This window comes from Acipenser ruthenus, chromosome 8, assembly GCF_902713425.1.
Source record: "Acipenser ruthenus chromosome 8, fAciRut3.2 maternal haplotype, whole genome shotgun sequence".
In the NCBI taxonomy this organism is placed as follows: Eukaryota; Metazoa; Chordata; class Actinopteri; order Acipenseriformes; family Acipenseridae; genus Acipenser; species Acipenser ruthenus.
The window spans coordinates 47,843,028-47,860,602 of NC_081196.1; positions in this window are offsets into that span (position 1 = coordinate 47,843,028).

Here is a 17,575-nt window from a genome sequence, read left to right on the forward strand (position 1 = left end):
CTTACCATCACTTTATGATTTTATTTTGTGATTATTTAATTATTGTCAAAATAAACGGCCTTCATCTACTCACAGTTGCAGTCTCATTTCTGTCCAAAAAGAACCTGAAACACTACAATATATTGATGGACGTTACATAAGAAAATGAGATGTCCTTTTTTCGGAATACCATGTTCCTTCCCAAAAATGTGTTTTAATATTAGCCTTTAATAAAGGAAAACGGCTGTTTTAATTAATTTTCATGTATCTATTTCAGTGCAATGTAGTTTCTTCATGTAATAAGAAATACGTTTAACATTTACATTTTTGTTTTTTTCATTAAAAAAAAAAAAAAAAAAGATTTCTGGGGAGAGTAAAAAATACATGAACTTTGATTAATGTACTAAGGGTTACTCTCAAATAAATTCACGATCCAGTTTATGGTAAACTGTGCATGCATGACTTAGAAACTCGGCTGTCAGCTGATTCCCCAAAACTGGGCTGAATTCGGAAATGCAAAGCGGCCCAGAATTTGGGACGTTATCTAAAAACCAAAGCGGCCCAGAATTTGGGACGTTATCTAAAAACCAAGGCGGCCCAGAATTTGGGACGTTATCTAAAAACCAAGGCGGCCCAGAATTTGGGACATTATCTGAAAAGCAAAGCGGCCCAGAATTTGGGACGTAAATGAAAACAGGGGCAGTCTATATGTAAAACTGTGATTACATTAGAGATAAACTAATGTATCCTGTAACAAAACTGTAATAGCGTATATGTTTTATATTAAAATATATCGCAAAAACGATTATCGATATATGCTACTTGAAAGAAAAAAGTACATCACCACAGAAAGCCAATTCCTACATTCGTGCACAACATGATAATTTATATAAAGTAATTCCTCATAGTTTGTAATATCAGTACAGTGTAATACCACATTATATTTTAATGGTAAGGTTGTGGAAAGCAGATCACTCTATCTGATCACAATGTTAAAATGCCTGCACGCATTTCCACTCGTGTGACGACATATTCATGTGACAGACATGGACCAATCAAAACGCGAGACTGTTATGCGGTTCCATCCCAAAAACCGGGCCTGTGTCAAACCTCGCTTGTCCTGCTGCTCCAACACAAGCTACCTTAGAGCCGGTACGATGCGGTCAATGGGTGAAGTTCGTCAGGAGTACTGCATAAAAAAAAAAACGAGTGTGTTGTCGTGGCAGTTGGTGATCAAAGAAATAAAACAAAATAAAATCAATAAATAATAATGTCATAGACTTAAAGTCATACCTTTGAAGTCATAATGCATTGCAAGTGTTATTAGGGAATGTTGTGCTGTGTTTTCAAGCGCTTCAATGTGACAGCGGGTGCGTTCACGGAGATCAAGAGCAGCCGGAGATCAAGAGCAGCCGCCGCAGGGGAGGGATACCATGGTAAATAGGTTACCTATTTACCATGGTATCTCTCCCCTGGGTGCGTTGTGTTTTGGTGAGCAGGAAAGCAGCGGGCGGGATGGCGAGCTTGTCCTGCTGCTCCAACACAAGCTACCTTAAGAGCCGGTACGATGCGGTCAATGGGTGAAGTTCGTCAGGAGTACTGCATAAAAAAAAAAAACGAGTGTGTTGTCGTGGCAGTTGGTGATCAAAGAAATAAAACAAAATAAAATCAATAAATAATAATGTCATAGACTTAAAGTCATACCTTTGAAGTCATAATGCATTGCAAGTGTTATTAGGGAATGTTGTGCTGTGTTTTCAAGCGCTTCAATGTGACAGCGGGTGCGTTCACGGAGATCAAGAGCAGCCGGAGATCAAGAGCAGCCGCCGCAGGGGAGGGATACCATGGTAAATAGGTTACCTATTTACCATGGTATCTCTCCCCTGGGTGCGTTGTGTTTTGGTGAGCAGGAAAGCAGCGGGCGGGATGGCGAGCTTGTCCTGCTGCTCCAACACAAGCTACCTTAAGAGCCGGTACGATGCGGGCAATGGGTGAAGTTCGTCAGGAGTACTGCATAAAAAAAAAAAACGAGTGTGTTGTCGTGGCAGTTGGTGATCAAAGAAATAAAACAAAATAAAATCAATAAATAATAATGTCATAGACTTAAAGTCATACCTTTGAAGTCATAATGCATTGCAAGTGTTATTAGGGAATGTTGTGCTGTGTTTTCAAGCGCTTCAATGTGACAGCGGGTGCGTTCACGGAGATCAAGAGCAGCCGGAGATCAAGAGCAGCCGCCGCAGGGGAGGGATACCATGGTAAATAGGTTACCTATTTACCATGGTATCTCTCCCCTGGGTGCGTTGTGTTTTGGTGAGCAGGAAAGCAGCGGGCGGGATGGCAAGCTTGTCCTGCTGCTCCAACACAAGCTACCTTAAGAGCCGGTACGATGCGGGCAATGGGTGAAGTTCGTCAGGAGTACTGCATAAAAAAAAAATACGAGTGTGTTGTCGTGGCAGTTGGTGATCAAAGAAATAAAACAAAATAAAATCAATAAATAATAATGTCATAGACTTAAAGTCATACCTTTGAAGTCATAATGCATTGCAAGTGTTATTAGGGAATGTTGTGCTGTGTTTTCAAGCGCTTCAATGTGACAGCGGGTGCGTTCACGGAGATCAAGAGCAGCCGGAGATCAAGAGCAGCCGCCGCAGGGGAGGGATACCATGGTAAATAGGTTACCTATTTACCATGGTATCTCTCCCCTGGGTGCGTTGTGTTTTGGTGAGCAGGAAAGCAGCGGGCGGGATGGCAAGCTTGTCCTGCTGCTCCAACACAAGCTACCTTAAGAGCCGGTACGATGCGGGCAATGGGTGAAGTTCGTCAGGAGTACTGCATAAAAAATACGAGTGTGTTGTCGTGGCAGTTGGTGATCAAAGAAATAAAACAAAATAAAATCAATAAATAATAATGTCATAGACTTAAAGTCATACCTTTGAAGTCATAATGCATTGCAAGTGTTATTAGGGAATGTTGTGCTGTGTTTTCAAGCGCTTCAATGTGACAGCGGGTGCGTTCACGGAGATCAAGAGCAGCCGGAGATCAAGAGCAGCCGCCGCAGGGGAGGGATACCATGGTAAATAGGTTACCTATTTACCATGGTATCTCTCCCCTGGGTGCGTTGTGTTTTGGTGAGCAGGAAAGCAGCGGGCGGGATGGCGAGCTTGTCCTGCTGCTCCAACACAAGCTACCTTAAGAGCCGGTACGATGCGGTCAATGGGTGAAGTTCGTCAGGAGTACTGCATAAAAAAAAAAAACGAGTGTGTTGCCGTGGCAGTTGGTGATCAAAGAAATAAAACAAAATAAAATCAATAAATAATAATGTCATAGACTTAAAGTCATACCTTTGAAGTCATAATGCATTGCAAGTGTTATTAGGGAATGTTGTGCTGTGTTTTCAAGCGCTTCAATGTGACAGCGGGTGCGTTCACGGAGATCAAGAGCAGCCGGAGATCAAGAGCAGCCGCCGCAGGGGAGGGATACCATGGTAAATAGGTTACCTATTTACCATGGTATCTCTCCCCTGGGTGCGTTGTGTTTTGGTGAGCAGTAATGCAGGAAAGCAGCGGGCGGGATGGCGAGCTTGTCCTGCTGCTCCAACACAAGCTACCTTAAGAGCCGGTATACCGCTAGCTACCATATACCGCTAGATACGAATGCATAGTAGTATACTGGCCAAGGGCGTTGGTTTTGCCCAGAGCCGTAACTAAGCTTTTAGCTACCGGGGCATGCAAATATATATATATATATATATATATATATATATATATATATATATATATATATATATATATATATATATATATATATATTGCATGCACCTCCGGAATGAAGCAACCGGAGGTTGATGGAAAGACTCCATATCGTAGCTAGCGGGGTATGCAAGACTCCATATCGGAGCTACCGGGGCATGCAATTATATATATATATATATATATATATATATATATATATATATATATATATATATATATATATATATTAATTATTGATATTTTTTTCTTTTTTCTTTTTTTTTTTGGATGTTAGGAGTTAGGATGGTATTTACTCGCGCATAGGTTTGAATGTTATTTCCGAATCTCTCCTTTAACATGTCTGAAGGGGACACTGTATTACTTAAAACGTGAATTAACGTCTTAAATCGTGTTAAAAGTGAGCAGTTACCTTGGGATTGCACACCAGGTTCAGACGCAATGATTGGACTTATGTATCCGCAGGCGACCTGAGACTCACCGTTTCAACGGTGTCAGGAGTGCTCAACAGAAAAGAATGCATAGAGAAAAATATTGTATACACTCTTAGAAAAAATTTAAAACAATATGTTAGTGTGTCATTGTACTCATTCACACTTATTATTTCGTTAAGGTTTAACGGTTCTTAAATTTCTTCCATTTCTAATTGGCCATTTTGTCCCAACAGAAGATGAACACTGGCAGCACTACCTTCTGTTTCGTGAAATAGTAGACTTTGTAATGTCTCCTGTTGTGAAAAAGTCGTCACTTTCACATTTGCAGATTTTAATTGGAGAATTTCTCAGCGAATTTAATAGACTGTATCCTGGTAATTTTATACCAAAATTGCATTACTTGGTACACTACCCCAGATTGCTAGCTGAATTTGGACCACTTCGATCACTTTGGTGCTTACGTTTTGAAGGAAAGCACCAGTACTTTAAGCGGCTTGCAAGAAATGTGTGCAACTTCCGGAACATCTGCTTTACTTTAGCAAAAAGACATCAACAAAGACAGTGTTGGGATTTTTGTTGTGCAGATGCTTTGCATGAGTCATATGAGCAAGAAGGGTCTTGTGTTGTTCAGCTATCATCTACATCTTTGAAAGACATTATTCTTGAAAAATGCAATATTCAAGCCAGTGAACTTGAAGCTGATGAAACCATACTGAAAGTAAAGAAACTAACTGTGGATCACGTGAAATACGAAGTCAAGGATTACTTCATTGTCGATGTAGTCCATGAGGATTTACCCATTTTTTTCAAAATCTTGCATATCATTCAGTTTAGGTGTACATGGATTTTGTGTGGGAAACTGTATTTTGCTCTGGAATTTAATTCTCACCTTCATGCCTTCAAAATAGAGGCTTTGCATGAGTGGTGTACATTAACACCTGGCAATGAAGTTGACTACCATGCACTAGATGCTTATGAAGACAGTGATGGATGTTTATATATTGCACCTCATCATACTGTGTATAAGGTACTGCTTGCATTTAAAACTGTGATATTAATTACAATGGCAGGTTAACATTGGTGCTTATTTTTCTGATTATTTTTATGTTTTTTTGTTCATTAGGTGAAGAAATAGATGGTGAGACTCTTTTAGGTCTGACAGAACATATGATTGGAAAGATCTTCCGAACTATGAAGGACCAAGTCAAATTTTTAAAGGCTCTCGAGAACCTTAAAAGGTATGTAATGACAAATATATTATACATTATGTTAGTCTATTGTTGTGTTAGTATTTACATTTAAATACCACATACTATACAGGAATCACTTTGAAAAGTATAAATTACTACTACCAGTACGCTTTTTGTATTGTAATGTTGTATTGTAAGAAAGATGTATATTATGGGAGTACATTTCTTTATGGAAACACACAGAGAGAGAGAGAGAGAGAGAGAGAGAGAGAGAGAGAGAGAGAGAGAGAGAGAGAGAGAGAGAGAGAGAGAGAGAGAGAGAGAGAGGTATTTTCACTAGTTTAATTCCTGAAAATGAGGACTGGGAATGTATGGTTTTAAACTTCTGTGTAGAAAATTAATATGGCTGTTATATTATAAGGCTCTGTTTAAATATCAAGTCTTTAGATATTTTCAGGTGATTAAAATTATGAAATATTGTTTTTTTTGTTGTTTTTTGTATTTTCATAGAACAAAAGCAAATGAGCATATTGTTTCAGAGAAGGTGCTACCAGTAGAATGCAGAGAAGTGCCACAAACCTCAACAAGTGTTCATGTTTGGACCGCATGTTATACATTGCCTATATTTCCTCCAGTTGTACAGATGGCCCTTGATAGAAAGGACATTGGTTTCAAATCAAAAGACAAATCTGCCCTTCGTGCAGCTCTAATACAGACTCTGTTTGATGACCTCAGCAAATATACGCTGTAAGAACTGAGATTTCGGTGTTTGTTTTAGATACATAGGCAACCAATTTTAGAATAATTACATAACATAAAATAGCATATTCATTTTTAAAATGATTACTATTTTTTTTTTAAATCTATCATAACAGCAATATTTTATTCAAGAGAAAAAGTTTTATTAAATTCATTTTGATAATGCTTTTCAGCATGTTTTTTTTGTAAATTAAAGCAATTGTAAAATGCAACTGTATTTCATGACATTATTTCTCAAATATATATTTTTCTTACAATTCACTTACAATTCATATGCCTATATTATTTTCTAATCTGTATATTTAGGTATCCAGACCACATAATGTACAGTACTGTGCTAAGTACTTTGTGCTGTAAGTACAGATTTCTAAGGGATGACAGCCAAACTGGATATGTGAGTATACATTTGGTAGTTATATTCATAAAAGAAATAGTCGAATAAACATTAATTTGTCAAAATTATGCAGCGTTAAATATATTTTTACTAGTTGATATGTATTTTTTATAGCCAGATAATGGACATAGGTTTAACTTTCTATCATTGTTTCAGGCTACTCTACTTGAAATACTGAGAAATAAATTCAAAAAAGAGAGAAAGACACTTATTTCAGTGGAGACTGTAGAAGACATGAAAAAAAAGTTTGGTGCTGTGGGTCGAGGAAGGAAGCGTGCACCAGAGCAACAGCAACCGCTCATGAAAAAGAGAAGAGAATCTGTAAGCCTAACTCTTGGATCTGCATTGACAGAAATAGATTGAAATAGAATTACATACTTTATATATGTACATACATGCGATTGTGTAGTTTATTAGCTAATTGGCTTTCATGGAGAGTACTTGATCTTTAGCATTTTTCCAGAGTAAAGAACAGCACAGAGAATACATGCAGTAAATGCCTGATCATAAGTATTGAATTACTTAACGTTATGATACATATTGCAGATGCAAAGTGAGGAGTTCCCAGGAGAAGACGAGCATAGTATTGCCAAACACTTGGACTCCATAAGAAAAGAAATAACGAAATTGAGGCCGAACATTGAAGCCATATGTGACAGCATGAATAGAACTGTACACACTCGGGAAAGAATGATGGAGAAGAAGTCCACTGAAGAAGTCCTTGGTCTGTTTCCATTCCTAAAGCATCCTAAACTGGTAGGTACTAGTTTTTATTCTACTATGGTGATTGATCAGAAATTAATATTTTTAGTTATAAGCATGTATAATCACTTTAATTAGTCCTCCTAGGTGACCTTTCTGCATCAGCAATCCACCTGCTCCAGCTTTTACAAAACTCCACTGCTCCTGGTTTTTCCCATGCAACTTCTTTCTGCTCGCATTCAGTTTAGTTTGATTTTGTTTTATTTATTGATTTTTTTAACTACTACATTATTTGTAAGTATTCAACTCTTTTTTTACAGCTGTGTATATCGCCTTGGATAAAGGCATATGATAAATAAATAAATATAATAATAACTTTAGCATCTGTATTTTAGCTGTTGCACGAAGTAGAACTACGTTTTGGAGTAAACTTGGAACGGAACCTAATGAGTGGCCTATCCAGAATGGTAGATGCTATTTTCAGACTTTCTAGTGGGCATCTTCTAACTACTGTGATGTCCTACATTGAAGATGCTTCAGATAAGACACAGGGAAATGGTAATGTATAAGAAATATTTATTGTACATCAAATTGTTTTGACCTATCTCAGAATAGGATCTATAAATAACTATTAAACAGAAAATGATGCAACTTCATTTCATACACTTGGAGCATAATATTTCATGGGGAAGATAGCTGGTATTTAACTCTCACAGGGGCATAAAAACCAATGTGAAAAACCTGCATGAACAGATTTTTAGAAACTTTGTTGATACTGTTCTTAACATTTTTTTGCTCCAATCCACAATAACGTTTGTATCAGTGGTGGTCAGTCCTGGTCCTGGAGAGCTACAGTCGTGTGTGTGTTTTTTTTTAGGCACCTTTAAATCATTTAAACTATTCTTTATCTGTGCAGTTTAGCAAATAATGAATTCATGAATGTAACTGAGAGCACTGGTGGAATGCAAAGCCAAAGATCCTGTACCTCTCAGACCAGGGTTGCTCAACATTCTTCCGTTTGCTTTGTACTTTGTATATGATCTGATACCCTATTTGTAGGACTGAGAATGAATGCTGCATTGTTGCTGTTGCCAGCTTTGTTTCGAGAGAGGGAAAATCTGTTTGTTGTTGACCAAGTAAGTTAATTGAGCTCTACTTTTTAAATGTAGCTTAACTGAATTGATGTTTTCAATGTTAAATACAAAGTCAAATTATCATTTAGAGATATCTCAAAATGAGTTTGAGATATCTCCAAATTAATTCCTGATATCTGTAAACCATTTTGAGATATCTTAAAATATGTTAAGATATCTCTAATTATTTCAAAATATTTTAAGATATATTCAACTGATTTAAGGATATTTTGAAATATTTAAAGATATCTGTTAAATATTTAAAGGTATCTCTTAATTTGGCTTGCCATAAATGTGTACTTAATGAATTATGAGGGAGACTTGTAGGCAATTAACAGGAGTTTAAGACGTTCCTCGCTGTTTTAAGTGAGATCCGACAGTTAAAATGTTTTTAAAGGGAGGAATATTACGAAATCCCTTTAAAGTAGCCGCAGCCCCACCACACGAGCCGCCACTGCTTGTAGGTATGGTGAGATGCTGCTGAAGTACAATTTCACATAATTTATTGTTGAATAAAGTTATTAATTATTATTTTAAAATCTATACAGGTACCACCATCACCTACGCCAACTATCATTTTCAAGGGAACAACAAGCCCATTGGCAGCAGATGACATCTCTGTTTGTGTTGATGGAATTGAGATACTCAGTGATTATCCAGGAATGGATATCACCCTTGCTGTTGAATGTATTTTTTCTCTTTATTTTTCCTTGGGCATTGAGTATCCTAAAGCTCTAAAAAATTGTCTGACTTTCATGGAAAGGTACTTCATGAAGCTGAGTATCTCTGACAAAGTACCTTTGCCAGTGTTAAAGATGTACAGTCAAATAACTGCACTTTTACTTGGGGAATAATTATATTGATCTGATGGAATGCCATTTTAACATTTAATCTGAAATTAAATGAATTTATTGTGTCAACTATTTAATTTGATTACAAAAACAGAATATTTGATATAAAAATGTAATTGTACATATCAAAAAAAAGTATTTATTTTAAATGTAAATGGCTGATTAGAAAATTAATTGTTTATAACAAATGTAAATTGTTTTTAATAGAAGTTTTGATCTCAAAAAACTAATAAACATTCAGTCTTAATTTATAGATATCATAAACTCATAATAAGCTCTGATCTAAATACTGTACTGTAGCTCTTCTAATTTGTGCCACCAAAAAATGAATAAGAAAAAAGAAACCCACGTTCATCAGTTTCAATATACATTTTATCTCAGCTTTTTCAAGGTCTATTACATGTTCTTGAAAATGTCTTTTGTGTAAGTTTCAGGAAAATCTGTGGGATGCATAGATTTATTTTCCAGTTTGCTGCGAGACCCTTTTTTTCACTGTGTAAATAATATGGTTTAATTATTAAAAACACACAGGTTGAATAAAACTGTGTAAAACTGTATATAACTAAACCTGAAACTGAAACTACTCTAATGGTTTAACCTGTAAAAACAATAAATTGTTATATAAATGTTTAATAAATAAATTGTTGGCATCCTGAATTGAGTGATTTATCAAAGCACTTACACTTCTGAGGTTGGGGGATTCTAAAGGATGTGAAGAGCTCTTAACGGTATACATTTGTTTTTTCTCAGATGAACCAAACAACCCTCCATAGAATGTTAATTGTAAGGTTCAATAGTGTAACTCTTATGGTTCTATATTAAACCTCAATAGAAGGTTCTTCAGAGGAACCAATATGGTTCTGTATTATACCATTAATATAAGAACCATGGTGGTTCTTTATTAAACCTCTAATGCAGGGTTCTTCCAAAGAACCATTTTAAAAGGATCCATATAGCACTTCAAAATGGTTCCAAATCTATACCAGCAGATAGAACCTTTTAGGGTTCTATATTGTACCCTTTTTTCTAAGAGTGTACTGCATAAAAAAACGAGTGTGTTGTCGTGGCAGTTGGTGATCAAAGAAATAAAACAAAATAAAATCAATAAATAATAATGTCATAGACTTAAAGTCATACCTTTGAAGTCATAATGCATTGCAAGTGTTATTAGGGAATGTTGTGCTGTGTTTTCAAGCGCTTCAATGTGACAGCCGGGTGCGTTCACGGAGATCAAGAGCAGCCGCCGCAGGGGAGGGATACCATGGTAAATAGGTTACCTATTTACCATGGTATCTCTCCCCTGGGTGCGTTGTGTTTTGGTGAGCAGGAAAGCAGCGGGCGGGATTGCGAGCTTGTCCTGCTGCTCCAACACAAGCTACCTTAAGAGCCGGTACGATGCGGTCAATGGGTGAAGTTCGTCAGGAGTACTGCATAAAAAAAAAAACACGAGTGTGTTGTCGTGGCAGTTGGTGATCAAAGAAATAAAACAAAATAAAATCAATAAATAATAATGTCATAGACTTAAAGTCATACCTTTGAAGTCATAATGCATTGCAAATGTTATTAGGGAATGTTGTGCTGTGTTTTCAAGCGCTTCAATGTGACAGCGGGTGCGTTCACGGAGATCAAGAGCAGCCGGAGATCAAGAGCAGCCTATTCAAGGTTCCTATTTACCATGGTATCTCTCCCCTGGGTGCGTTGTGTTTTGGTGAGCAGGAAAGCAGCGGGCGGGATGGCGAGCTTGTCCTGCTGCTCCAACACAAGCTACCTTAAGAGCCGGTATACCGCTAGCTACCATATACACCTAGATACGAATGCATAGTAGTATACTGGCCAAGGGCGTTGGTTTTGCCCAGAGCCGTAACTAAGCTTTTAGCTACCGGGGCATGCAAATATATATATATATATATATATATATATATATATATATATATATATATATATATATATATATATATATATATATATTTTATTGTTATTTTTTTTCTTTTTTCTTTTTTTTGGATGTTAGGAGTTAGGATGGAATTTACTCGCGCATAGGTTTGAATGTTATTTCCGAATCTCTCCTTTAACATGTTTGAAGGGGACACTGTATTACTTAAAACGTGGATTAACGTCTTAAATCGTGTTAAAAGTGAGCAGTTACCTTGGAATTACACACCAGGTTCAGACGCAATGATTGGACTTATGTATACGCAGGCGACCTGAGACTCACCGTTTCAACGGTGTCAGGAGTGCTCAACAGAAAAGAATGCATAGAGAAAAATATTGTATACTGGCCAAGGGCGTTGGTTTTGCCCAGAGCCGTAACTAAGCTTTTAGCTACCGGGGCATGCAAATATATATATATATATATATATATATATATATATATATATATATATATATATATATATATATATATATATATATATATATATATATTGCATGCACCTCCGGAATGAAGCAACCGGAGGTTGATGGAAAGACTCCATATCGTAGCTAGCGGGGTATGCAAGACTCCATATCGGAGCTACCGGGGCATGCAATTATATATATATATATATATATATATATATATATATATATATATATATATATATAAATTGCATGGACCTCCGGAATGAAGCAACCGGAGGTGGATGGAAAGACTCAATATTGCCTCTACTGGGGCATGCAAGACTCCATATCGTAGATACCGGGCATGCAATTATATATATATATATATATATATATATATATATATATATATATATATATATATATATATATTATTGTTGTTTTTTTTTCTTTTTTTTTTTTTTTTTGGATGTTAGGAGTTAGGATGGTATTTACTCGCGCATAGTTTTGTATGTTATTTCCGAATTTCTCCTTTAACATGTCTGAAGGGGACACTGTATTACTTAAAACGTGAATTAACGTATTAACACGTGTTAACTGTGAGCAGTTACCTTGGGATTACATACCAGGTTCAGCCGCATTGATTGGACTAATGTATCCGCAGGCGACCTAAGACTCACCGTTTCCACGGTGTCAGTAGTGCTCAACAGAAAATAATGCATACAGAAAAATATTGTATACTGGCCATGGGCTTTGGTTAGCATACAGTGTCCCCTTCAGACACTAAACAGTGGCCTACAGTTTTATGTTTGTCTGAAAAAAACAACTACAATTGGTATTTTTAATAATCATTAACATGTTCATTATTTCAATATACAAACATGCAGTATTTTGCAATTATTTAAATCCAATCTTCTCCACTGCAGTTAAACTATGGTTGTTTTTCCTATGCACTTGACAGTGGTGGTGGGTGTTTTTGCCAAAAACTGCTTTAAGTGTGTGATGCAGTGTTGTAAGATTTATTGACATTATGTTGATAATCAGAACAACAGGGTTCACCAACCTCGACTAGGTCAGGGTTAACACAGTTGAGCTCAGATGAAACAGCCCATTTGCAATGTACAGTACTGGGTGGCTATTGGTCATTCAGCAGTGTGATGCAAATACCTGCAGTTACCACAAAGCGCTGACCTGAGCACACTTGCTCATTTGCTATTCTAGTTTTCTCCCTGGGATGCTCGTACTTAAATATTTAATATAAATGGACTTTAGTTGGTATATAGGGGGCTGGTGTCTATAGAGTTAACACAAACTGTTTTACAATTTCTGAAAATGAAATTAAGAAGTTGTGAGCGATGGGGATATAAATAGGCCCAATTAATCCCACACCTGCCGCACACCTTCTGTGAATGATGCAATTGTCAGCAAATGATTTACTGACCATCCCAATATAATTTAGGAGCAAAAGAAACATCTGTAATTGGCGTAATTACAGGGATTAATTATAGCATTGTTTCTTTACCGAATATCTCAATCGTCCTGCCTGGGGACAGACGTGAAGTTATGTATATATACATTTCTCCCCAATTTGGAATGTCCAATTATTTTTTCTCCTCATCGCAGCAATTCCTTACACAGCTCAGGAGATCCAAAGGTTCAGTGGGCGTCCTCCGATCCCACAACCAAACTATTATCCTCTTTTACACCCAGGAACTCGAGAGCGGATGTCAGCGAGCTACTGACCTCTGGAGGACAAAGGCCAGCCCTGCAGGTGTCCGCTTTTGAGCTCACAGGGCGCCTGGCCAGCAGGGTTCACTGTAGCGCAATGAGGAGAAACAGTCCCTTTTGTTTTTGCTTCCCTAACCCACGGGAGTGCCAGAGCCAATGTTACGCTCCCTTTGGAATTCACAGCGAAGACCGACAACTTTGCACAGCCAGGACGCGAACCTGTGCTGTATGACCACACAACCACGCTTTTACCAGGTGAGCCACTCGAGGACCCCCTGATAGTGTTTTTGAGGTTAAGATTCATTTAAAAGTTATAACTAGCTCTTTATTTATATATATATATATATATATATATATATATATATATATATATATATATATATATATATATATATTGCACCAGGATGACTGAACAAAAGGAAAAGTGAAACGAAGAAACTGTAAAAAATGACGACTGGACACCAACCACTAAAAGCTGGTAATTTTAAACTTTAAAGAGATAGTTTATACCCTCTAAGCGGGCAATTTCTAATCTCTTTATTCATGCCACTGTCTGGTGCTCCAAGGGAGACTACAGTTGGAATTTTATACCAGCTCTGTTATCCCCAGCTGGGGATGAAATCCATTGCGAAGGGGATGAAGTGGAGGTGGCTGTACACACACACACACAATTTGTTTCAAACTGTTTATCCAATTGACAGGAAACTTAGCATCAACATTATAGAGTATACATTAATGATAATATACAAGATTGTGAATGTCACACAGTTTTACATACATCTGGATAATCCCTCATCAGACTGTGATTAAACATTTCATTGCTAATTCTTATTCTATCCTGTACATACTGTTGATATGTCATGTTCATCGTTTAGAGTTTACGTGGCAGGAGATGTATATGTATACATAAGCATAGGCAAATTGTAAGCATGGCAAATTCTTTGTTGAGATTTAGTAATGTCTTTCTCAAAGAGACCCAAGTGTAAATGTTTGTCGTAAGCACCATGGATAATAGCATTTACATAATGTCCCGTGACAAGAAATTACATCTAAAATACAAATGTATTTTTTTCAGATTTGTAAAAAAAGACCTGCTTCTCCTGGTGTTGTATCCTTGCTGGACGGAGATGGTGAAGATGCTGGAGGCAGCCAAGCCAGCACAGTATGGGGTAGATTTGACAAGGGACAAGAAAAGGTAATTAGAATTACAATGTGATGTTTACGAACCCGCATTAGAGAGACAGATAGATTCAAATTATTATTTTTCTCTGTCCCCTTACATTTGTATGCTGTTTGAAATCATATTTTTGTAATAATCTGTTTTCAGGATATGCCATAGACCTAGGTTAGATGAGCCAAAATGTCTTTATATCAGTAGTAACTGTGTATAGCCAGGTATACAATCGGAAACTTAATTCACTTTTGAGTTATTGTCTATGTTTGGTACACAGCTTATCTTCCTGATTTTATTTTTATTTTTTTTAACTTAGGTTCCATTACCAGTGCTGTCCCATAAAAATGAACCATTTTCCTGCCACATTGTTTCACCCTCTGGACATATCAATGATTCAGATCTTTTACACATATCCATCTTATATGGATGTTTTGTGTTTTGTTTATAAAAAATGTGTAAATGTGTAAAGGACTAGGGGTTGTGGTGTTTGTCTGAAGTAAGAGAGTGGTGGTGTAACATCAAATCATTTGCAGCACGAATAAGTCACAGTCACTGGCCATGTCATGCACACTTATTTCTAACTCATTGGTTGATCGAAAATAAGTTTAACATGCAATGGAGTAGTTCATTGGTTTTATACGCTCCCTTTAAAGATGTAATAAACAATCTCATCCAGTGGGATCTCTTTTCAGAGTGTGCAGTAGCAGAAGGGGATTGTGGGAATGTGTGGAGCTAAGGAAGGTAGAAGGAGATGCGCAGTAGAAACCCTGGGATATGTTTACACAATGAACTAATTTGTGGATGAATATCGTTGGTGTTAATTAAAGTTAATAAGACAAAATATTTTAGTGTAAAATTATACTTGATGGTGGGGTACTGCCTTTTTTAATTTTTACAGAGATGTCATTTTTTAAATCTTATTGCTATCTTACCAGAAGGCCACCTCCCCTCCAGACATTCCGATCAGAGAAAAGAGACAATTCGAAGCCAACCCAAAGAGACGTCCAAGACCTTGTCTGGGCTGCCTATCTGTAATATCAGCTAAAAAGGAGGCTCCTGTAACAGTAAGTTATCTTTCCTGTAGCCATTCCCTAGACTGCAGTGTTATGTGGCACTTCATTACCAAATCAATCAGAAAACATGTCACCTTCAGTTAGTCCATTTTTTTAATTTGTTTTTTAAAAATCAATTAAAAGATATTTAAACTTGTCAGTTTTTGTTTACATTGCATTATTTTGGAACTCTTAATACAATTATTGATAATAGAAACAACTTTGCAAATGCCATTACTATTTTTCAGATTCCTAGGATGAAACCGTTGGCCATAGCAACAGGAAAAACTGATTTAGCACACTTTGAAAAACAATATTGAAAATATTAAAACAATCAGCTCTATCACAATGACCTCAGTGAAACCCAGCGTGGTTGCGGGATGATACAAAATCCATTGTAATGAACAATAAGTGAAATGCCGGGGGTCCCGAGTGGCGCATCCAGTAAAGGCACTCCACGTGCAGTGCAGGATGTGCCCTATAGTCTGGACATCGCGAGTTCGAGTCCAGGCTATTCCTTTGCCGACCGAGGATGGGAGCTCCCAGGGGGCGGCGCTCAATTGGCCTACGCTTCGGAGGACAGCGTGTGTTTGTCTTCGCCCTCCAGAGTCAGCCCTGGGGTGGTAGCGGTGAGCTGAGCATAATAAAATAATTGGCCATTCCAAATTGGGGAGAAAATAATAAAAAATAATTGGCAACGACTAAATTTATAAAAAAAAAAAAAAAAAGTGAAATGCTTCAGTTTTTACAAGCTTGATTAATATGCCCCTATTTACCAGATAGAGGGGTCTACTATTCAATGGTTCTATAGAATGTTGACACACGCTGATGAAAAAATAGCACCATCTAGATTTCTTCCTTATCAAGCAACTAAATCAGACACCATATATCTTGTGATCGTAGCAGATTTTGCCCATTTTGAGGATAAGTGATACCAAACATTAAACAAACTACATGGGAAGTTTTATTAAAAGGATTCTCACCTTTCCCCAGCATACAGCTGATCCTGTCCTAATGTGAAGGTGGATCCAACAAGTGACGTCGTGATCCTGCCAGTCGAAGTGCAGAAAAATCACAGTCAAATGCATGTTGGCCTGATAACCAAATATTGTTCTTTTTTTTTTTTTTTTTTTTTAATCCTGCGCTAGTAAATCATGTATCTGTGTCAGGATAGCATATACAGCATGCTCATGCCTAAGTAAACAAACATTTTAAGAACATAAGAAAGTTTACAAACGAGAGGAGGCCATTCGGCCCATCTTGCTCTTTTGGTTGTTAGTAGCTTATTGATCCCAGAATCTCATCAAGCAGCTTCTTGAAGGATCCCAGGGTGTCGGCTTCAACAACATTACTGGGGAGCGGGTTCCAGACCCTCACAATTCTCTGTGTAGAAAAGTGCCTCCTATTTTCTGTTCTGAATGCCCCTTTATCTAATCTCCATTTGTGACTCCTGGTCCTTGTCGAAAAAGTCCCCTGGGTCGACATTGTCAATACCTTTTAGCATTTTGAATGCTTGAATCAGATCACCGCGTAGTCTTCTTTGTTCGAGACTGAATAGATTCAATTCTTTTAGCCTGTCTGCATACGACATGCCTTTTAAACCCGGGATAATTCTGGTCGCTCTTCTTTGCACTCTTTCTTGAGCAGCAATATCCTTTTTGTAACGAGGTGACCAGAACTGAACACAATATTCTAGATGAGGTCTTACTAATGCATTGTAAAGTTTTAACATTACTTCCCTTGATTTAAATTCAACACTTATCACAATATATCCGAGCATCTTGTTGGCCTTTTTTTATAGCTTCCCCACATTGTCTAGATGAAGACATTTTAATAAAGAACAAAAATAAAAATCACTTTGTTCTTGAGTTTATTTTGGTATCTTTTGAAATTGGTATTCTTCTTGTGTGTGTTTGTGTATATGCATGTGTGTGAAGGATGTGGGTTGGTGGGAGGGTGTTCATTTTAATGGATTTATGTCTTTTTAAGACAGAATGCTTTTGACAGCTGTTTTGTTGTGTTCACAAAGCTTTAACACTTGAATAAGTCCTTGAGAATTTCATGCAATCTTTTAAAGGTTTTCTGACCTGTAAATTAGTCCTACAACC